The sequence below is a fragment of the Arachis ipaensis genome, chromosome B06, assembly GCF_000816755.2.
Source record: "Arachis ipaensis cultivar K30076 chromosome B06, Araip1.1, whole genome shotgun sequence".
NCBI lineage: Eukaryota > Viridiplantae > Streptophyta > Magnoliopsida > Fabales > Fabaceae > Arachis > Arachis ipaensis.
In genome coordinates this window covers 122889408-122896717 of record NC_029790.2, presented here as the reverse complement: position 1 = coordinate 122896717, position 7310 = coordinate 122889408, and positions in this window count along the sequence as shown.

Below are 7310 nucleotides of genomic sequence, written 5' to 3'. Positions count from 1 at the left end.
GTCATCCTCACCTCCGAGCAACACCATTATCTCTCAAAGTTACTAGGGTATGACTTTGAGATTGAATATCGTCCTGGCACGTTCAACAAGGCAGCCGATGCCCTATCCCGCCAAGAAGAGGAAGCCAATTGTCCACGATTCCAAGCATTCACAGCGGCGCAATCTTAACTCATTTCTGAATTATTGAGAGCCAATAGTGAGATGGAGGAGATGTTGCAACTTCAAGAATGCTTGAGGAATGGCGACTTGCCTTCCGATTATGTGTTTAAGGATGGTTTATTGCTGTATAAAGGGTGAATTTGGGTGCCAAATTTTGCTGATTTGCATACTACTCTCTTAACCCCGTTTTATTTTGTGCTAACAGTGGGCGTTTTGAAAACTTACAAGGGGCTGAGTGAACTGTTCTTTTGGCCTGAGATGCGCCAAGATGTTGTTTGCTTCATCGATCGTTGTGTTGAATGTCAATGCACGAAGTATATCGCTACCAAACCACAAGGTCTTCTTCAACCCCTTCCTATTCCGGCAAAACCATGGGATGACATCAGTTTGGATTTCATCACTAAGCTTCAAAACTTTAATGGCTTTACTACTATACTTGTTGTCGTGGATAGATTCAGCAAGACTGCCCGGGTTCCTCCGTTAAAGACAGGTTTCTCAGCCAAACTAGTTGCTCAGAAGTTCATTAATTCAGTGGTAAGATATCATGGGTTTCCTACCATTATTGTTTCCGATAGAGACTCTTTCTTCTTAAGTCGCTTCTGGAGGGAATTGTTTGTGAATTGTGGTACTAAGCTACTCTATAGTACAGCGTACCATCCGCAGACCGATGGTCAGATGGAGGTTGTAAACCGAACGCTGGAATAATACCTGCGTGTGTTCACCCATGCCCACCCTGTAAAATGGTCAGTTTATCTCAATTGGGCTAAGTTTTGTTATAACAACTTGTTCCACACCACAATTGAGATGTCTCCACATGAAGCATTATATGGGTTTCCAACCCGAACCATTCCGGGGTATGTGCATCACTCATCTTCAGTTCATGATGTAAATGACTTGCTGCGAGTGCGGGAGTCTCTTGATATGGAACTGAAGTTTCGCCTCCAACAATCACAGAACCAAATGAAATTCCTGGCTTATAGTCATCGTCGAGAGAAATTATTCAATATTGGTGACTGGGTTCTGTTGAAGTTGCAGCCATATAGGCAAAGCTCAATGGTAGCTTGGGGTAACTTAAAGCTTGCTAAGCGGTTTTATGGGCCGTTTAAGGTGCTGTAGCGAGTAGGGGATGTTGCGTACAAGTTGGAACTTCCAACTGGCAGTGCTATACATTCAATTTTCCATGTCTCATTGCTAAAGGAATTTAAGGGGGACCCGACTATGATTGGGATTGCCACAGACCTTTCCCTCTCTCTACCTTTTAAACCACTTCTGGCTGCGATCATTGATAGTAGCATGTGCTACTTGACGATGGTTCTCAAACTGTCCAAGTATTATTAGAGTGGCCAGGTGTACCAAGAGAAGAAGTAACTTGGGTCAATTGGTCTGAGTTGGTGAAGATGTATCCCACTGAGGACCTTAAGGACAAGATCATTGTCATGGGGGAGAGTAATTGATACGAATAATAATAATAATAATAATGCCAATGCTGAGGCCCAAAAGAAACAAGAGGATGGGCCTAATGAAGTCATTATGTAGCATAACCTAAGTAACAAAAGGGTGAGGAAACCACCTATATGGATGAAAGACTACGAGAAGTTAATAAGACTGTGTCATAGGGAATTATTAGCTTGTGTTGAGGTTAGAGTTAGTTACAACAGATTGGAAAATGGGTTGTGATATAAAAAGGGAATTATAATGTAAGAAAAGGGAATAGGTATTATATTGCTATTGGATAGTGCAGACCTCCCTTGAGCTTAGGGTGGTATTGGTATATTGTTTCATTGATTCTTGCTTTATATATCAATTCAGTACTTCTTTTGTCAATAGAGTACACTTATATTACTTTGCCATATTACTACTGTGATTGTTGTAAATTGCTATTAACGTTTGTAGTGCCTATTAGATTCACCACGCCTAAGTACATGATCTTATAAATAGGAGTGCAAGATACAAAAGAGAGGAGTGGTTTTAGCAACGCATAAGCACTCATCAAATCCCTTTCTCCTTCCTTTTTATGGCTTGATCATTGATGCATGCTTGCTAGATTTTCCAAACTATATTGTTGATGATGATGGTGGTGCTAATTTGGTTGAAACTAGTTATGTTTGATGAATTAGAACAAACTTAGGATTGTATTTTGAGGATTATTGGTGAACTGAGATAGACTAGCATCTATCTTGGGGCCTTGATAACTCAATTTGGTGTTCAAGAACATTTTGAATTAATTCATGTTTTAAGTTGTTATGTTGAATTCCTAAAGATGATTAATTTTGTAGAATCTGTTGTTGAACTAGTAACTTGCGGAGCCAATTTCTTTACCTTATAGCAAAATTTTCGAATCGGACTAAATTTTGGTAAAAGATGGATGTGTCTAGTGATACCAAATTTGATATTATTCCAATGACTTGAGAATAGGGGAGCTTTAGTTTTTCCCTTAATTCTAGTGCCATTACAAGGGGAAAAAAAGCTTGTCGCCACACTTTTTCTTGCAAAGGTCAATAGCCACGCTTTTATGAAAATGGCGATTGATTAGAGATTTGGCCATGCTTTTTTTTGTCATGCTTCAAAAGTGTGGCAAAAAAGGGTTAATGGCCATGCTTTTATGAAGGTGGCGGTTGATTAGAGATTTGGCCATACTTTTTCTTGCCACGCTTTAAAAGCATGGCCGAAAGGAGGTTAATGACCACGCTTTTACGAAGGTGACGGTTTTCTTAATTTGATTTGAGTGGATTTGCTTTTTCAGAGCTTTGAATCAACTAGCACCTTTGGAGGAAGCATGTGGAAGAGGACACAGTAGCTTAAATCTACTAGCACTTTCGATTCTGTTAATTCTAATTTGTTGAATTTATACTATTCTGATTTGTGCTTTATACTTGGTTGGGTTGTTCATTCTGATTTTTTTTTTGTTTTATGGTTTTTAATCTATTTTTTATTCTGGTTTATGGTTGTTGATTCTGATTTTGTTCTATTCTGATTTTTAATGTTTTTTATACTACTTTATGTTTGTTTTTGTTTCTGTTTTCTATCTGTCAACATGGTTTTCATGTGTTTTCCCCTTTACTTTTAGGGTTGAATTCCTCAAATCTCTAAATACCAGTCCTCAAGCCAAGAAGTTTCATCTCAAGAAGGATAAGTTCGAGTGATATGTGTTTTGCCAAAGTTTGATCATTATGGAGGGTGTTATTTTTTCATTATGTTATGTTGGATTGTAATGGGTGTTTCATATGTATCAAAACAATCTTGTGGTTTAATATTATGTCTTTTGCCTATGTATGTTGGATTGGTTGATTTAGAATTATATATATAATTTTTTTTGTCATTGTTTAAATTAGTTCCTCAAACTATGATTTAAAATTATATGTCAATTTTACAAGATTTATTAGGAAGATAGATACAAAACAGTGTAGCCATAGGTATTTTGAGCTAGCTTATAACTACGCTTAAAAAGGGCGGCCATTGTACAGTAACCCAAACAATGGGCACGCTCAAAAAACATGGCCATAGTTGAAAACAATTGGCACGATTAAAAAGCGTAGTCGTATCTTTCTCTATCGGCATGCTTTCGAAGTGTAACCAAAATCAAACCAATAGACACATTTTTAAAAGCGTGGTTGTATGTTCATCAGAGGGTGCACTTTAAAAGCGTGGTTACAGGGTTATACATACGGCTACGTTTTTAATTTTGACGATAGATAAAAGCGTAGGAAAAAATTAAGTGTGCCAATAGATTGACAAAAACGTGGCGATAGAACAACCAGCATGCTCGCAAATGTGACCCTTTTAAAAGAGTGCCGATAGCTCAAAAAACGTGGCGAAAAACTATCGCTACGCTTTTCCCCACTTTTTGGCACGCTTTAAAAGTGTGGCAATAGACTGTTTTTCTTGTAGTTTGCTAGAGATCCAAGAAAAATATAATATTTAATTTTTTGGAAATCTTGTTTTGAAAAACAATCATATAGACATAAATTTCAGAATTTCGAGGTTGTTTGCTATTTCACTATTGCAAGCAAATATGTTTGATGGACAAATTGTAAGCATATGCTTGAATGAGATCAGGTTTCGTTTGAGGAATGAAGATATGACAGGTTGTGACCGTGAAAGGACCCGATTTGGTATTATGACTAAAAAGAAAGGCTTGGAGTGGATGACCAAGGCCAATTATGAATTATGATAAGCAGCAGCGGAACTTGAAACAAAATTTTGGGGGGTTAGATAGAGGATAATTGTCAAGATATTTTTGATATGGACCCCATTTAAAATAAGCTAATCTAATCCCATCTCTCTGATTTGGGTGACATTACCAAATTTAAAGTTGTTTTCCAGGGTCTCATTTCAAAAAATTAAGGTCAAACTCATTAGATGTAACTTTTTAAACTTTTAAAGGTTGTATCTCACTTTTTTCGTGATTCATTAAAGTAGAAGAACTATGTATAGGTGTTGATATTGTAAAAGTTATATGTTCTCCTTCTTAAATATTAGCATTCCTCTTAAAAAAACATCAATTCTTTGATTTTTCATTATTATTTTATATAAAATTTGAATATATATCCTGTAAAATATGTAAAGAAGAAGTTAGAAGGACAAATATTAAAATTTATAATATTTATTGATTTTTTTTATCAATTTATACAAATATAATAATATTAATATTTATTGAATATTCTATTATTTTTTATTATATAAAAAATTAAATTAAATAAACAGTAAAATATAAAATAATATTAAATTAAATAAATAAAAAATATCTAATTTTTTTATATTTGAACTTAAAAATAGAGGGAGTGTTGCTTATTAAACTTATTGGGTACTTTAAGTCATAGTAAAGCATTTAAATTAATTAAACTATTTTTTATCTTTTAAAAAAGTACTACTAATTTTTTTATAAAAAATTTGAGGGATTTTAGCATTGGTTTTGTTTGATGAATATCACCTTATGTTGGACATAACTTCGTTTTTCTTTGAAATATGCTAAAATCCAAAGATTTGAGACATCATTGTTTTAAAAGATATAATTGGTTTATGTATATGGCTATCCGCTACATGGTACCATCTGAGTTCTGACTATGAATTGTATGGGTGCTGTTCAAAGTGTTAAGACTTGAAATTATTAAAGAATGGTTAATTGAAAGAGTATATTCGGTAAAGAATAATAATTAAGAACTTATATATTGTTACTGGAAGTTGATGGTGGTGGAAAGGAAGAGGATGATAAGGAAAAGAAAAAAAAAAAAAGAGGGAAGGTGGTAGCAGCGATCATTATAGTTGTCATGGTTGTCCCATGTTTTTTTTTTTTTTTTTAATGTTGTTTCTTCTTTTCTTATTTTTTTTCTTCTCTTACTAGTATTTTTTTTATTATTGGTATTTTTTTTTGGTAAAACACAAAATATTTTACAATAAATACATCAATTTTTAAGAAAAATATAGGTAAAATACAAAGAAGTTCTTATCTAAACACAATTTTTTTTAAAAAAAATGATGAAAAAAGCACATTTAATAAAATACATAGGGTAAAGTATATTTTTTGTCCCTAAAGTTTGGCAAAAATTTTAAAAATACCCCTAAGTTTTATTTTATTTCAATTTTGTTCCAAAAGTTTTCGATTTGCATCAAATATACCCTCGACGGCTAAATTTTCAAAAAATTTAAGACCAATCTAACAATAATGCATGAAAATTATGCTTGATTTGTTTGTGTTGAGGGTTGTTCTTATGAAATTGTTGTTGAATTGGTCTTAAATTTTTTGAAAAATTAGCCGTCAGGGGTATATTTGATGCAAATCGAAAACTTTTGAGACAAAATTGAAACAAAATAAAACTTAGGGGTATTTTTGAAACTTTTATCAAACTTCAGGGACAAAAAATATACTTTACCCAAATACATCATTTGACAACAACAAAAAATGATAAAAAAAAAAACCCAAGATTAAAGTGCGTGTGATTTACATATACATTTATGGAAATAATATGCATTAGACCAATTAATAAGGCTGGCAATTCATACCCTATCCGCGAGTATCCAATCCGGTCCAATCCGTTCGGGTAGGGTAGGCTACCCGACCCGCTGCGAGTAAGGTAGGATACGGTCCGGGTATGCCTGCGGGTAGGGTAGGGTACGGGTTTAGGGTGTACCTTACCCTATCCTACCCGCACCTCATATATAACACATATTTTATAAAAATTAGGTATATAGTGAAGCAAGTAAGAGTTGAACCCACAACCTCCCTTATGTAATGATTTACAATAAATGAACAACCACTAAAATTAGTTAGTTAATTTAGTAATTTAGAGCATTAGTTTTTGATTTTTTATCTTATTAATATGTATAAAATTCGAAATAATTGAATTTTATATTTACTTTAAAAAAATTTGATATTTCTGCAGGTAAGGTAGAGTAGGATAGGGTTTAGAATTTTAGGATGCGGGTAGAGTTAGGGTTGAGAGATTCTCAACCCGCGGGTAGAATTTTAATAAAATTTTCAACCCGCGAGTAGAATTAGAGTAGGCTCCAAACCCTACCCTACCCTACCCATTGCCAACCCTACTAATTAATTATTAGATTAACTTAGTCGAATGAACTTATTAGTTACCAAAAAACTTGTTCATCGTGTAGTAAACTAGTAATGCTATTTTTTCTGATTTTTGTAAAAAGAAATAAAATATACCATACAATTAGATAAAATACATATTTATAGAAATTTGTCGTGTACCACACCGAAGACTAGTATACTATATATTTTGAATAGGATGCTCCAACTTTAGTCCTACTAACAATAATTTAAGATGCTATCATACATTCATACTTGTATTTAATTTAGGTTTAATTATTCTGTTAGTCCCTATAGTTTCGCAAAATTTTTAATTAGGTCCCTATACTTTTTTTCTTTTTAATTAAGTCCTTGCACCAAAATTTTTTTTTAATTGGGTCCCTACACTTTTTTTTTCCTTTTATTTAGGTTCTTATACCAATTTTTTTTTTAGTTGGGTCCCTATAAAATTAAGCCAATTACTACTAAGAAGGACTTAATTGAAAAAAAAATTTAGTGTAGAGATTCAATTAAAAAGAAAAAAAGTATAAGGACCTAATTGAAAATTTCACGAAACTATAGGGACTAACAGAGTAATTAAAACTTTAATTTATCCAAAAAAAAAAAA